The 17,163-nt window shown below is 41.3% G+C and overlaps 1 protein-coding gene across 2 annotated transcripts in view; it reads left to right on the top strand.

The window, feature by feature from the left end:
* Positions 1-17,163, top strand: part of BANP (BTG3 associated nuclear protein) — a 123,984-nt gene that overhangs the window by 66,973 nt on the left and 39,848 nt on the right. The gene's annotated exons all lie outside the window — the stretch shown is intronic.

Raw genomic sequence — 17,163 nt, 5'->3', positions numbered from 1 at the left:
AAGAGCCAAACCTGCTCTGGTGATAGAAATAACTTGCAAAAGGATAAAACCTGATGGAGATATTTGATATTTGGCCCAGCTTGGTTCAGCATTCCTGCAGGATGTTTTGTCCCTCTGTTTTCTCCCTCCTTTGGCCTCCAAGGAGGAGCTGGGTTGAGAGCCCAGGGTGTTCCTGTCTGCTCTCCTCAGTCCCCAGGAACAACATTGATTGAAAAAAATACTCTTTTTATTTACATTTGATCCTTTTCCATGGCATGGCTGTGCTGAGGGAAGCAGATCTGCTCTTGTCCTTGTTGATGAGAGGTTTTGTGAGGTGCTCCTGCAAACAGCAGGTGAGGAAAAGCAGCTTTTCCTTGGCTGAGCAGTCACTGAGCATGGAACTGAGCTCAGGATTCCCAGAACTGCTCACATTTGATCTCACAGACACTTAAAATGTTAAATTCTGCTAAAACAGAGCACAAAAATCATCCTGCAAGAAGCTTCCAGGCCACATGAATCAGAGTGTGTTATTACTACATTTAGTGTTGGTATATCTCTTTTAAAACTGAGTTTTCCAGATATTTAAATGGAATTAACATTTCAGTCAACAAAAGAAGTCAGATTCACCAGGAATTGTTTGGTTCCTGGTGAATCTGAATAAACTGGGAGACGTTTGGGATCCTGCCTGGGATGGAGGCTCTGCCATCAGCAGGGCTTCCATTGCTTGAAATTTTTTAGTTATGGTTATTTTTTAGTGAATCTTTTAGTTATGGTTATTTTTTAGTTATGGTTATTTTTTAGTGAATCTTTTGGTTAGTTATGGTTATTTTTTAGTTATGGTTATTTTTTTAGTGGATAAAAACCAGGCTAAAACAAATATTTAAGGGATTTTCAGCTCTGTTCTGCAGTAATTACTGCATCAGAGTGTGAGGAATTGTTTGGTTCCTGGTGAATCTGAATAACTTGGGATCTATCTGGGGTCCTGCTGGGATGGAGGCTCTGCCATCAGCAGGTTTGGGGCCCAGAGGAGCCCCCAGCACTCTGAACTTGGCAATATTTGGGTTTCAACAAGAAAATAAACCCCTGGAAATGTTCTTTGCTCAGGGCTGCATCAGAGGTGCTTCAGCAGGAGTGAATCTTGGCAAGGTGATTTTTTGGAGATGTTATTTTGGTGTTTATTGGGTTTTTTTTCCTTCTCTGTGAAATATTGCTGTCCAAATGACACCTTAACACTGGGTGGGTTTAAATCTCTCTGAGTGTGGCACGTAGATTAAATTGAATTCATTTGTAATTAAACCCTCACAGCATTATTTTCCCCTTGCATTTCCTATTCCTGTGGAAATCTGTGTGTCCATGTGCCTGTGCATTCACAGGGATGTGAGACAGGGAAGAAAAGGATGATTAATGATCTTTTCTGGGATTTTAATGGTGTTATCTGTCTGTGCTATCACTCAGATTTGGGATAACCTCTCTCCTGGACTGTACCCACATGGATGGGAAATCATTTTGACATTCAGGGAAATCATTTTGACATTCACTTTTTAGGGAATTCTTTTAACTATCTGTGCTCTGAGCTCTTTAAACTTTGGTCAGAACAAAGGGTGAAATGCTGAGTTTTTGCTTTTTCTTTACTCACTCAGCTGCATTTTGGTGTGAAGGAACTTCAGTGCCTTGAGCTTCACCAGGAGCATTCCCAGGAGCCCTCAGCTCCTCCTGAAGTATTTGCTGGGAAATTGGTGTTTTTAGTGGATGAAAAACCAGGAGCAAGCAGAGATTTGGGGGATTTTGGCATTAATTCCTGAAAAGCAGCTCAGCCAAACCCTGCTGCTGGTTTGGGGCTGGGAGTGGAGCTGATCCCTTCCCTTGGCACCAGGAGTGGGATGAGGGGAGGCAAACCCAGCACAGAGCAGCACCTCCAAGAAACTTTTGGAATTTTCCCACCTGTCCATTATTTTCCAGGCTTTTTCCTGGATGCTTTGAAGCCTAATCTGGATAATCAGGAATATGGAGAATCAGGAATAAAATGGGGCTTCTGAGGCTGAGTGTTTTCAGCTGAATAATCAATATATCCTCACTGAAGGCTGAATCCGAGCCTGGCTGCTGCTGAATGCTCTGTGGGAATATTTCCTGTGGAAATTCCTGTTTTCCATGATTTTCTGGGCACACAGCAGGGGCTGGGGGTTCCCCTGGGCAGGTGAGGTTTGGTGCTGCAGCTTCTCCATCCCAATTCCAGGGAAAGATTCACAGAGCAGGAACTTGGGGAGCTGAGGCAGAAAACAGCACAAACCCTGGTGAGATGTGAGCAGGGAAATCTCCCAGGTGCCTCAGGTACCAAACCTTGGCTTTTCTGCAGAATTCTGCTGATTGGACTTTCCCCCCTCTTGCCTTCAGTGTCCTGGTGGTTGCTCTGAGCTCAGATTTTGTTTTTCTGGCATCCCTGAGCATGGAATGAATGAAATCATTCCAGAGGAGCTCTGTCTACCTCCACATGTGTTCTATTAGCTGGAAGTTTCAGATTTCAGTGCACGTTTAATAAAAACCCCAAACTGCAAAAATAATTAAAGCTTCACATTAGCAGGGCCTTGAAACCTCAGAAAAGTGGGAATTTCTTTTTTTCTCTTTGCATTTTATCCTTAGGAATTACCAGAAATTTTCACTTTTGTCTGCTCTGATTACCTGCCCTGCTCTTCCCCACCTCCATCCCTTTTTCTTTGGAGTTTTGGTCATCCCAGGAAATGTTCAGAGTGTCCTGTGCCTCAGGGATACACCTGGGATATAAAAACCAGCACAATTCCAGGAGTTTCCCACTCCTTAATTCTGTTTTTTAGCCATTCCATGTTATACCCCCTCATTGCCAGTGTTTCTCCAAATTAGGGATTAATTAAGTGGCACCAGGGAAATGGTATTTAATTATTGCCTGGTTGTTAACTGGAAAAGTTGATGTCCTTTAAAATCTAAAATAGGATTGTGTGTGTTCAAGGAGAGCCAGCGATTTGTTCTGCTGCAGGAATGAAAAACTGGGGACAATTGCAGTGTTTAATTCACTGTAAGGGGGAGTGGGAAAAGCAGGAAAATCCAGGATGGGGCTGGCAGGGAAAAACCAGCAAAGAGTGCAAAGAGATAAATCTGCGGGATTGCTTCTGCCAGGTGGTTTTTCCAGAAAAAAGTTGGGATTTTGTGAATTGTGGACACCAGAGTGTCCCAGGTGAGCCTGGAATCAGAGGGGTGCTCTGAGAGAGGGAGGGATCCCAATATCCCATCCCATTATCCCAATAGCCCATCCCAATATCCCAATATCCCAATAGCCCATCCCATTATCCCAATATCCCATCCCATTATCCCATCCCATTATCCCAATATCCCATCCCATTATCCCAGTATCCCATCCCATTATCCCAATATCCCATCCCAATATCCCATCCCATTATCCCAATATCCCATCCCATTATCCCAGTATCCCAACCCAATATCCCAATATCCCATCCCATTATCCCAATATCCCATCCCATTATCCCAGTATCCCATCCCATTATCCCATTATCCCATCCCATCCCTTTGGACAGAGCAGGAATTCCATTTTCTGTCCCTGAACTTTGATGACTTCAATAATACAATATTATCCAAAATGCATTCTATTATCTCAAACTCAATATATAACCCCAAACTGAATATATTATCCCAAAAATTAATGATAATTTTTAACAATGTTAAATGTTGTTAATGTTATTTTTTGAATTCAGAGTTTTCCACTCCCATGTTTATTCCCATGGTTTTATTCCAGTCTGGAGCAGGGATCCATTGGCACTCCCTTGAAGTAATTTAAACCTCTCAAAATTGACCTTTATTTCATTTCCCAGGATGGATAAATATTCTCAGACACTTCTTTTCCAGATATTAAAATATTATTAAAATATGACTTTATAAATTATCCAAAAATAAGACAAGAACCTTCTAATGCAATTTTTAACTTGCACAAATTTAATTTGCACAAATTATATACAAATTTGATTTTTATATAATTCATTGAATTGGAATATTCTGGATTTAAACACACTGCAGTGCTTTATTTGAGATGCTCAGTCACAAATTAATCCAAAAATCCAGCAGCAGCAGAGGGCAGTAGCATTAAGATGATGCTGAGCTGTTTTCTGAAGGAATGAGAGGGAATTTGGAGGGGAAAAATGTGGAAATTCTGTGTTCCTGCTGCTGCTGCTGTGGAATTCCAAAAGGTTTTCCCAATTCCAGCCCAGCTCCTGGAATAACACACATGGAGAAATGCTTGATACCAGAAAAAAATTCAATTAAAAACTCAGTGCAGCTCAGCTGGAGCTTAAAAACTCCTCAATTGGTTTGGAAGGAAATTAATTATTATTTTTAGCTGATAGTTCTTCAGGAATTGTTGTTAATTCTCCTAAATTTGCTCCTGGTTTTAGGAACAAAAAGGAAAAGAAGGGTTTGGAAACAATTGTGCAAACTGTGAAATCCCAGAGTATTTATGGAAACTCTATTTATGGATAAATAAAATGTTTAAATATTTAATTATACTTAAATAGAAGCATTTTAAAGCAAGATTTTTTGTGTTTGCTTGAGGATTTTTGTGCATAAACTTTTTAACTTGGTGTTTGTAGAGCTGGTCCCCACTTAGTCCCTCAGAGTAATTAATCCAAAACACAAAACTCACCGTATTTCATTCTGAAAAGTTATTTTTTAGGTAAAGTGGTATTTTAGCAAATGAAAACGGAGAAATTTTCTTTTAAGGCAGTCCTAAAACTTAGAATTAAAAAAGGCTTGAGGGAAAATTCTCTGACTTGGTGATCAGTGTTATCAAAAATATCTCCAGCAAGATTAATGTTGTAAGGAAAACAGGAATATTTCTGTTAAATCTGGCTTAAAAATGAAGTGTAATAAAATATTTATATCATGTGCATGTAACACAGATTTCTGCATGGTTAATTTGTAGTTTCACTGCAGAATTTAGGATGGGTTTGGAGAAAGTTTGCACTTAATTTGGAAGCTTAAAACAGGATAAAACAGTGCCCAGGAGGATAAAAACTGAAACAAATGGGGCCAATTAAAAATTATTATTGTTATTATTATTATTATTATTATTATTATTATTATTATTATTATTATTATTATTATTATTATTATTACTACTACTACTACTACTACTACTACTACTATTAGCACTATTACCACTATTACTATTATTATTACTATTATTACTATTAATATTACCAATACAATATCAGCATTATTACCACAATAATAATAATAATAATAATAATAATAATAATAATAATAATAATAATAATAATAATAATAATAATTTATTTTAGTATTTTATTATTAACAATTGTATTATTTAATTATATAATAATAGTAATAATAGTAATAATAATAATAATAATAATAATATTATTATTACTACGACTACTACTTCTTCTACTATTACTACTATTACCGCTATTACTATTATTGTTACTATTACTATTATTACGATTAATATTACCAATACAATATCAATATTATTACCACCATAATAATAATAATAATAATTTTATTTGTAGTATATTATTATTAATAATTGTATTATTTAATTATATAATAATAGTAATAATAGTAATAATAATAATATTATTATTGTTATTACTACTACTACTATTACTACTATTACCACTATTACCACTATTGTTACTATTACTATATTACTATTAATATTACCAATACAATATCAATATTATTACCACCATAATAACAATAATAATTTTATTTTTAGTATATTATTATTAGTAATTGTATTATTTAATGATATAATAATAATAATAGTAATAATAGTAATAATAGTAATAATAATAATAATAATAATAATATTACTACTACTACTATTACTACTATTACCACTATTACTATTATTGTTACTATTACTATTATTACTATTAATATTACCAATACAATATCAATATTATTACCACCATAATAATAATAATAATAATTTTATTTTTAGTATATCATTATTAATAATTGTATTATTTAATGATATAATAATAGTAATAATAGTAATAATAATAATAATAATAATAATATTACTACTACTACTACTTCTTCTACTACTATTACTACTATTACCGCTATTACTATTATTGTTACTATTACTATTATTACTATTAATATTACCAATACAATATCAATATTATTACCACCATAATAATAATAATAATTTTATTTTTAGTATATTATTATTAATAATGGTATTATTTAATGATATAATAATAATAGTAATAATGGTAATAATAGTAATAATAATAGTAATAATGATAATAATAATAGTAGTAGTAATAATAATAGTAATAATAATAATTAATAATAATAATAATAATAATAATAATAATAATAATAATAATAATAATAATAGTAATAATAATAATAATTTTATTATAAATGATATAATTCCTCTACCCCAGCACAAAGGACAGACCTGCAGTGACACCCAACCAAAGAGAAAATAAGGAAAACCCTTATTTAAAATAAGGAAAGTCTGCTTGGAAAAAGAAGGGATTTGGATGGGAAAAGGCATTTTCAGTGGTTTCAGAAGTGAGGTATTGAACTGGAAATGCCATTTTTGCTCCGTGCCAGGGTGGGTCCAGCTGGGGGAGCAGAGGGAGGCTGGGCTGGGGCAGAGCTGGGCTCTGCATTTCCAGGATTTCTCCTTTATGGCCGCAGCTTTTCCCCTCTCCAGGTCCCTGTCCCAACCCCCAGTCCCTCCCTCACTGTCCGGTTTTCTCGGCTGTTTGAGGGGCCTGGAAAGGCCCGGGGTGGCCTTGGGGCAGCCCGCGGGTCGAAGGACGAGAAGAGGCTTCAGTTCTTCTTTCGGTTTTTATGTTTATTAATTGTTTATCTAAAAGATGTTCTTTCAGCCGAACAGAGCTCTGCTCAGCAGCCAGCCATGAGCACACTGTGCTGCCCTCCGGACAGTCACCTATCTTTATACCCATTGTTACGTGTACAATATTTATCATTTTTCCCCAATACCATCTATTCTTATAACTCGGTGCACTCTTAGTAATAACCAATCCAAAGGTGCCACCATCACCAAAGAAGATGGAGGAGAGGAGGAAGAAGGAGGAGGACAGGACACACCCCAATTCCTCCATCTTACTCCTCTAAACCCCCCTGTACAGAAATCCTAAACCCTGTGTCTCACTCTCTAATTAACTCATCCCTTCACCATTCTCCCTGTGAAGCCCTCATCCTTGTCGTCTCCTGTGTAGGATCAAAGTCCAGCCACCAGACACTTCTGGAACATTCCAGGAGTCCCGAGCCCCCCCAGGGTCTCGGAGGCTCAGCACCTCAGGACTGAGATCTTGAGATCCGACACCTCACCTCCCAAACTTCTCCTTTTTCTCTCCCTTTCTGATCAAAATGCACGGAGAGGTGGCAAAACCCGCTTTCATTTTCATTTGCTATCAAACAGGAATTTATTTTATCCCCCCCAATGGCTTTTTTCCGTTTGTGGAAGGTTTGGCTGCTGGGAGGAAGGAGCAGAGGTGATTTGTTCATCTCTTACAGGCAGCTCTTTGATAGTCCCTCAGTTCCCAGTGATCTGTGCTTGTAAAACAAGATTTTTTAATGAAGCCTTTGGAAAAGGAGAATATTTTCTGCCTGTTTTTTGATTTTTCTCCTCAGAGAAAGTGGGTTTGTTCCATTAAAATTCCATTCAAGCAGACAGGAGCATTTATAATGCTCCAAAGAATACCTTCTCTATTTTGGAGTATATTATGTTCTTTATTCACCCAAATCTTGTTTTAATATTGCTGTAAACTTAATAAGAAGAGATGAGATAGGAAGTGATAATCTTTTAAATATAAGGGAAAATCATTTTCTGCACCTTGATAGGAGGCAGAGGTCTAAGCTGCCTCTTATTAGAGCTGTTGCTAATAAAAATCTCTGCTTGTAGGCTGGCAGTGCTCACAAAGCTATCAGGGCTCATCTGCAGAAATCATTTCTTTTTTGTTTTGTTTATTTTTTTTTTTTTCCTGCTCTTCATTTATGATTTTTCTCATCACGTGATGCCAGCCCTGTCCTGGTGCTCCACATTTCCCTTCTCCCATCCCTGTGCTCCCCCCTCTCATTTATTTGGAGTTTTTGGGGTGTCTGGAGCATTCCCTGCTTGGGAATCACTGCCCACATCCCAATCCCAAGCCAGGGGGAGTTTGGGGATTTGGGGAAAAGGAGCTCAGGGGAGATTCCCTCTCCCTTCCCACTGTTCAGGGCTCCCACATTTTGCGTGGCAGGGTTAAATGGCATTTTGGGCTGGACGCAGCTTTGGGAATCTGTGATGGCTAAAAATGGGAAATGGCTCCTCTTTTTCATCTCCTCTCTGTTAAAAAAGTGGATTTTTGCCAACTTCAGGCACCAAACCATCCCTTTTAAATCTAAACCTCACCTGAAGGATCAGTTTCTCTTTTTCAAAGCAGACCTGTGTGATTTACAGAGATTTTGAGCAAGGCAGTGTTAAATCCAGGGAAATTTGACAGTTGATTGACTTTTGTTTGTGTTCAGAGATTTAATCCTTCACGTAGTTCAACTCCATTTCCAGCCAACTTTCCAGAATCCTTCAAATATTTCAACCTAACTGAGCAATAAATAAATGTTATCTACACAATTCTGATAAAACTGAAGAAGGATGATCCAAGATCCTGAATTTGGGATTAGCTTTGCACATCTATTAAAATAAAACCCTACCAGATGAGCACTTTAAGATGCTTAAAGATGATCCTCAGTTGTTTTGTGAAGGAATGAGGGGGGAATTTGGAAAAATGAGCTGCTCCTTGATTTAGACATTAAAATCCCCCCTCAGCAGCCCAGTTTTAATTCCTGCTCTCAGCTGCTGTTTTAATTAGCTGGGATGGATTTCCTTCATTCAGGGAGGAGCATTTGGAAAGTCTGCTTGGAAAACCATCCTCTGTAGGCATTTCTTGGGTATTCTGTGAGCAGAATTGCTCTTGTGGAGTGAGGGTTTGAGGGCTGAACTTGCTGTGTTTGGTTCCCAGTCTGCTGGGATGAATTGGCTCCTGCTCCATCAATTATCCACTCAGAGCCCTCAGTTCCTGCCCGGCCTGGAAGGAAAATCAGAGCTGCTCCAGCCACTTTGATACAAACTCTGGGCTCCCACCAGGCCTGACTGAATGAATCTCCCCTGAGCTCCTTTTCCCCAGGTTCCAAATCCCCAAACTCCCCCTGGCCTGGGATTGGGATGTGGGCAGTGATTCCCAAGCAGGGAATGCTCCAGACACCCCAAAAACTCCAAATAAATGAGAGGGGAGCACAGGGATGGGAGAAGGGAAATGTGGAGCACCAGGACAGGGCTGGCATCACGTGATGAGAAAAATCATAAATGAAGAGCAGGAAAAAAAAAAAAAAACCAAAAAAAATTGCCTTTTGATTTTATTTATTTATTTTAAAATAACTATTTTTATTCCTGAAATCTGTCACTCTGGAGTGTTGCTAAATGTTTGTGTTAAGCAGCACGAGTGAGTTCAGCAGGAGGAAGTGTTGGGATTCTTGAATTTCCAGGTAACTCTTGTGGGAGAGAAAGATGGCGCTGCCCGTGAGGGACTCGTCCCACAGGAGAGGTGCCAGGGGAACCTGGACATGGTGACAGGACACAGGGAATGCTTCAAACTAAAGGGGGGACAGCTTAGATGGGATATTTGGGATAAATCCTTCCCTGGCAGAGGTGCCCAGAGCAGCTGGGGCTGCCCCTGGATCCCTGGAAGTGCCCAAGGCCAGTTTGTGTTTTTTCCTTTGCCTGAAATATCAGCAGGAAAGGTTTTCCTTTCAGCCTCATATCTCAGATAAATATAAATTATCAAATTACAACAGTGGGATCCAACTTCCCAGACACTGGGGTTTGGAGCAGCCTGGGGTGGTGGAAGGTCCCTGCCATGGCAGGGGTGGGAACAATGTGGATTTTAAGGTCTTTTCCAACCCAACCCATGCTGGGATTGTCTGAACTCCAGCCCAGCCCATCCTGCATTGAGTCTGTGTGGGGTTTGTGGTGCCCCAATGCCAGGGGTGTGAGAGCTGGGAGGGAAAAATGCTGAAATTGTAGGAAAAAGTCCTAAAAATTATTAGGAATTCCCGAAATTAATAGGACTGTGTTGGTCTTTGAGTTCTTGAGTTCAGGTCAAGGCCTGACTTTCTCTTGTTCTTCTGGAAAATATCATTATACAGAACATTTTTGAGGCACTTCAGTTGTAAAAGCCTTCATTAGAGATGCTCCATTGTGGAGATTTCATTCAGAGGCTTTGCTTTCCTTTGAAGTCCTTTCAAAGGTTAAGATGATTTGCTTCAAGGTGGGGTTATTTTATGGAACAAATCAAATCCTTTCATTTTCCATGTGTTGAGTAATGCCTTGTTCATTTTAATGGGAAGCCAGTGGAATCCATTTGGAGTCTGCTGTCAAAGTTGATTTCTTTCAACCTCTGTCCCTGATCTTTAAAAGAGCACAATTTGGTCTCACTGATGACAGTTGGATAATGAAAAAGGAATGACAGCCCTGCAGAGCCAGAGCTTTCCAGAGTGAACATTCCATGTTTTTAACAGTTTTAATCTTATTTCCTGTTCCATTAATCAGGCTCAGCCAGATTGTTTTGTAAGTATTTATTGTTTGGTTGTTTTTTCCCTGCCTGAAGTATCAAATAGGAAGGGTTCTCCTTTCAGCCTCATATAAATATATAAATAAATATAAATTATCAAATTACAACAGTGGAATCCAACTTCCCAGATTTGTCAATACTGAGATTTTGACATTCCTCATTTCCACTCCTTAAATTATTGACATTTCCAGGGAATTCTGTGGGTTTATCTCTTCACAATTTCCTATAATGAAACACTCAAATCCTTTAAACTATGGATTAGTGCATGAGTGTAAAAAAGGGAAGTAAATTCCTAAAGGAAATCAATGATATTGAAACGATTCCTTGGTAGTGCATGAGATCTTTTACAATCCGTTTTGCTTTGATGGGAAAACACAAATCAGAAGTTGATGTTCCCGATGATTCTGCATCCATGGCATCCATCAGCCTTAATCCAAACATTTCCAAGCACTGATGATGAAGAAAAGGACTTTAAAAGTCACATTCTTGAGCCTTTGGGCTGGGCTTTATGAGCCAGACCTTGCTGTCAGTACAAGAAGTGCCATTCCTTGGGAATTTTTTCTGAATTCATTCAAATGCCAGATGAATTCCAAATGTTGATTTTTGAGGGATGGTGTTTTCTGTGTCAAGGCAAACATTTTATTAAAATGATAAATGGCTTTGTCATCTGTTTGCATTTTGCCTGTAATTATGATTAAAGCAGAAATTTGTACAAAATGTTTGAATGAACTAAAAATCACTGGGTTCTTTTCGACCCAGCTGAGTGCAAAAAGCAAAAGCTACAAAAATTCCCAGGCTTCCTTTTTCTTTTCCTAATTTGGAAAGTTTTTTGTTTCAGGGAGAAAAAACTGTAATATCACGGAATCATGGAATAATTTGGGATGAGAGGATTTAACAATTGAAGGATTTAAAGATTGGGCAGGGACACTTTTCATTTTCACAGATTTTTCCAACCTGCCCTTGGACATTTCCAAGGATGGGACATCCAAAACTTCTCTGGGAAGCTGTAAAAGTAGGGAAATACGGTAGCAAAACCACAAAAATAATTTATTTTTCAATATATTAGCCTCAAATAGATCAGAATTAAATATTCTGCGAGGGGAAAAATGAAAGTAAAAATTATTTTCTGCATTAAAAAATAATTAAAAATCCAGTTGGCTTCAGAATCATCCTAAAAAAGGAGGAGGGATTTGGGAGCAGCTGCCTGGGATGTGTTTGGCTCCATGCTCCATTAAATTTTATGGCTGATCTGACATTATCTGCTGCAGAATATCCTGGCAGCAAGCAGCCATTCCAGGGCTCTGTGTTCAATTTTCTCCTTGGAGTGGGATGCAGGTGGGCTCAGGTGTGTGTGCAGCTGGAATGAAAATCCCAGGAAACAGCAACACTCCTGGCATTTTGTGACCTATTCCTAGAGAAAATTGCTTTAAAATTCAACTTTTCCCCTCATCTCTGCAGATGTGGGCAGTGCAAAGGCCTGAGTGGAACAGGGGAGAATTGCTGGGAGAATTTCTCCTTTGAAAAGAAAAAATTGGGAGCAACAATTGTTTTTTTCTGACCAATAAACAGGTGCTGCATGGAATTCAAAGGAGAATTTGAGGGAATATTTGGTGTCAGGACTCTGTGTGCTGCTCCAATTAAACAGAAATATTTTCTCTTGCTGTCCAAAATGTACCAATTAATGAAATGAGCTGGAGGTTAGCACAGAGTGTGATCCTGGAGCATCCCAGGGAATTCACATTCCTCAGCAAGGGAGGTGGTTCTGGCTGGGATATTTTGGAATATAAACATTTTTTAAGCACTCAAACCATCATAGCAGAGTTCAGCCCAGCCCTCGACAGTGATCAATAAAAGTGATGCTCCCTCCATGGGGAAATCCTGGAAATATGTAACACTTAAATAGGTATTTATGGATATGAGAGAATCTGGGGGGTGAATTGCAAAGAAAAGGCCCAGGGTTTGATTTTGGGGCTGGCAGGCAGCAGGAGCCTTTGGGCTTGGGAGCTGACAGAGTTTTTTGGGTTGGCAGAAGCCTGTTCTTTGGTTTTACCCAGATTTTTTGGGACTCCAGAATTTTATTCTGTGTGAGCACCTTGTTCTGTATTCAAATTTCCAAGTTGATTTAGAATTATTTTGATGCTGGAGTTGTTTTACCTGCGAAAAACCAGGTAAAAAAATTGATTTTCTGCTCTTAGTATGATCTAGAACTGCCTTGAGAATCAGCTTGAATAAATCCTTCATTTTTATCCCATTCTTTGACCTTTCTGAGCTGCTCTTTTCAGGTCAAACCTTAGACTTTCTCCACTCCTACATTTTATTTACAATATTCATCCATATGTTTAATTAGGGCTTGGTTTCTCCCTCAGGAGAGTCTTTGGCATCTTTTTTCTTGAGTTGCTCCAGGAAAAATTTGGCTCCTGAAGGATCTTCCTGTGTTGGTTTGGTTCCTCTGGTTTGTGTTCTTTACCCATCCAAGGCTGCCTGGCTCCTGCTGGAATTCCTGCTGGAATAATTCCACTTTTAGGGGACAGCTCCCAAAGACCTCCCAGCTTTCTGTAAATTCACAAAATTTGAGATTTGGGCAACTCCTGTGTGTGGTGATTGCAGGGAAAACCTTTGATCCCAGAAAGGTTCTGGCTCAGCAGCACAGATGTGATCTCACATGAGGACCTCGTGTAAAAATCACCACGTTGGAAGGAGATCAGAAAACACCAGGATGCCACTGGGCTTCTTCCTGCTCATGTTCCACGTGCTGCTTTGATATTCCTGTGCTGCTTTGATATTCCTGTGCTGGTGGTGTTTCCTCTGAATTATTTGAGGTCATTTTCCTCATCAAGATCAGATTTTTCATCCTAAATCAGCTCTGTCATGTTCTATAATCAATCCTTCTCTCACAGCTTCACATGGGAGCGATGTGAGAGCTCCAAAATCTTTATTTCAGGAAAAAATCTGCATTGTGCCAGCCCCCCCTTCACCAGCAAGGTGCAATATTTGGGGGACAGCACTTTTAAAAGCTGAATTTTTGGGACTAAATACACAGGGTGACTTTTGAGTTATTTTGAGTTTTTCTTGTGAAGCCAACTTGGAACAGGAAATACAATTTTACAAAAGCCCAGCCCAAATGTGTACATGTGATTTTTCAAGGATTTGATTGATAGCTGAATTCCATGTGGTCCGAGGCATGCAAGGCAAATTGAGGGATATCCTCAGTGGGAGAGCAGAGGATGTGAAACATGCACTGGAGTGAAAATCTGGTACAGGAGAAAGCTGAAACAAGAATGGACTGAGCCCAGCTGCAGGGAACAGGGCTGGGCAGGAATTGCTGCTTTGGACACACTTCATTTTCTTGTAAAAGAAAGAAAAGGAAAAGAGAAGGTAACTGGGACATTGGGCCAGAGAAAGGGGAGCAGTTTTACCCTCTGAGGCAGGAGGTGCTAAAAGTGCCTGAAAGCACAGGAAGCCCTGGGACTGAGCACAATTCCACAAGTGTTATTTCAGTTCTGAAGGGTTTTTATTGTTTCTGTGGTGAGAGATGAGGTTGTGATAACGAGCTCATGGGAGAGCCTCAGGAGCAAAAAGCTCTTTAAACCACTGGGATTTTCCATCAAAACAAGGCACTGGGTTAGGGATAAAACTGTGGCTGCAGCTCCAGGATCATGGAATGGTTTAAGCTGGAAGGGACCTTAAAGTTCATCCCATCCCACCCCTGCCATGGCAGGGACACTTCCACTGTCCCAGGGTGCTCCAGCCTGGCCTTGGGCACTGCCAGGGATCCAGGGACACTCATCTTCTCTGGGAATTCCATCCCAACCCCTCCCCACCCTCACAAAATCCAATTTATCCCTGCATTCTTTCAGTTTAAACCCATTTCCCCTCATCCTGTCATTCCATGCCCTTGTCCAAGTCCCTCTCCAGCTCTCTGAGAGCCCTTTGGGTGCTGGAAGGCTGCTGGGCTTGAGGAGGAATCCCAAATATTCCAGGAAAAAAGACCTGGAGCCACAAACGTGGATCAGAGAGCTGGAGCTGAGCAGAAATAGACTTGTGAAATTTTTCATTTTGAATAATCCAGCAGCTCTTCCTCCTCATGAGGACAGGAGGGTCACAACAGCATCCCCTGAGAGGCACAATTATATTTTTATTTGTGTTTTAATCGCTTTAAACCAGACAGTTTTGTCAGATTCTCATTGGAGCTCAGCTCAAGCCCTGTTGAGTTTTGCAGCCTGGTTTTGCTCACACAGAGCAGCCATGGCCAAGGGACAGCCCAGGGGGACAGCTGGGGCTGCCAGAAGGATTTCTGGCCTGGGTTCATGTTTGTTGGGATCTGTAGTGTCGGGTTAGAAAAATCTCTGTTGAGCCTGAGCAGCGCTGTCACTATTTTGGAAGTGCTCTCAGATGGGAGGGGTGATAAATAATGCTGTGGAATGGTGGGCAGTGCTCTGGGAAGGGCCCCATGGACCAGGCAGGAGGTGCTGTGGGGTTTCAAGCCAGGCTGGGACACAGGGAGAGGCCTGGAGGCAGAAGGAAAGGGGGATCCTGGAGTGGGGTGAGATGGGGGCAGAGGAAAGAGGGAAAGCAGGGAGGAGGAAGGAAGGAGCACTGATTTTCTGTGTGTTTAAAAGAAGTGGGAAATCTCTTTGGAAAGAACTTGAATCTAAAGTTCCAAGAAGGAACCAGGAAGAAATCTCTGTGGAAGGCAGCAAATCCATGGGGTGGATGTGGGAACCCTTTGGAGAAGCTCAGCAGAGGGTGCAGAAAGGTCACCCTGGAGGTGCAGCTGCCACTCCTGGGCTGGCCTAGACAGGGGAGAGATGCAGAAGAGATTCCTATGTCTGGATCAGCAGCCAAGAATGTGAGGGATAAAGATAACTTGTGGGATAATTATAAATCCACAAATTCTTCACCCTGCTCCCCTCAAAGCAATGAAACACAGGAAACACCAGGACTGAGACAGGAGCAGAATGGTCTAAAATTTCTGCCTTTTTTGTATTTTACTTCAATGTAACCAGGAGCCAGAGCTCAGGAACTGGGGTGTGGAGTTGGTGTAGAATCAGGAGCTGGGGTGTGGAGTTGGTGTAGAATCAGGAGCTGGGGTGTGGAGTTGGTGTAGAATCAGGAACTCGAGTGTGGAGTTGGTGTAGAATCAGGAGCTGGGGTGTTGAGTTAGTGTAAAATAATTGTTCACCAGTGCAGTGGAAAGGAGGAGGAGGAGGGTTTGGCCGTGCTGCAGCTCTGGGAAAAGTTTCCATCTGCACTGGGAGAGTCCAGCTGAGGCCTGGCCATGAGCTGGCAGTGCCAAGGAGAGCAGATGGGTGATACCCCAGTGGAATATGGGGATTGCTGTTCTGCCTGCTGCTCCAGGATTCCCAGTGAAGCACAGAACTGGGAGACACTGGGTGTTTGCAGCCGTTGTTCCTGCAGCTTTTGCCAAGAGCTCAGTGGAACAAAGAGCAGAGTTAAATTTAGTCCATGACAACCTGATCAAAACCAACCCCACAAAGGCAGAGCCTGGCCAGCTCCAGGCCCAGCGTGGCCTCTGGAGCTGCCAGAGCTACCACAGAGTTGGGATCTTGTGGAAAATCCTTCCAGCTCTTGCAGCAGGAGGCTCAGGCAGCTGCTCTGCTGCTCTCCTGTGTCAGTGTGAGCTCAGCAGGCCTGGGAATGCTAAAGATTTTATTTAAGGTAGAAACCCAGGGGTTTTGTGGAATGGTTTGGTTGCAAGGGACCTTAAAATTCATCTCATTCCACCCCTGCTATGGCAGGGACATCTTCCACCATCCCAGGCTGCTCCAAACCCCATCCAGCCTGGCCTTGGGCACTGCCAGGGATCCAGGGGCAGCCACAGCTGCTCTGGGCACCTGTGCCAGGGCCTGCCACCCTCACGGGGAGCAATTCCTTCCCAAAATCCCACCTAACCTTGCATTCTGGCTGTTTAAACCCACTCTTTCCATGCAGAAATTCCTGCTGGTGTCCACCCTGAGCCTGCCCTGGCCCAGCCTGAGGCCGTTCCCTCTCCTCCTGTCCCTGTTCTCTGGAGCAGGGCCTGATCCCCCAGCTGTCCTCTCCTGGCAGGAATTTTTAGGGAACAGAAAGCCCCCCTAGAGCCCCCTTTTCCCCTCATGGCTCCAGCAGTGGCACAGAGCATTTTCCTTCTGAAACAGGAATAATGTAACCACAAAAACTGCATTGAATATTCCACGTTGTGATGGCGTCAGGGCTGAAAGGTGCTGGGAGTGCTGCTCAGCTGGGCCTTGGAGGGAGGATGTGATGTTCAGGCCTTGGAACAGCTGGGCTGGAGCCTGGGCAAGGTGCTGGGAAAGGCTTCCTTCACCCCAGAGCCAGCTGGACAGGACAGCCCTCACTCCAGCAGTGGTGTCAGCACTGAGGGAACACAAACCACCACACCAGGCCCAGCTCCTTCCATTTTCTTTTGAGCTGCTCTTTTAATTCAGGAGAACCAGCCCTGCCAGGTGTGCACAACCACCTGTGTTATGCTGCCACTTTTTATGCTGCCTGCCTCTCCTCA

Source organism: Zonotrichia albicollis, chromosome 13 (genome assembly GCF_047830755.1).
Source record: "Zonotrichia albicollis isolate bZonAlb1 chromosome 13, bZonAlb1.hap1, whole genome shotgun sequence".
Lineage (NCBI taxonomy): Eukaryota > Metazoa > Chordata > Aves > Passeriformes > Passerellidae > Zonotrichia > Zonotrichia albicollis.
Note: the sequence above shows the minus strand (reverse complement) of the source record. Positions and strands in the feature narration are given on the sequence as shown.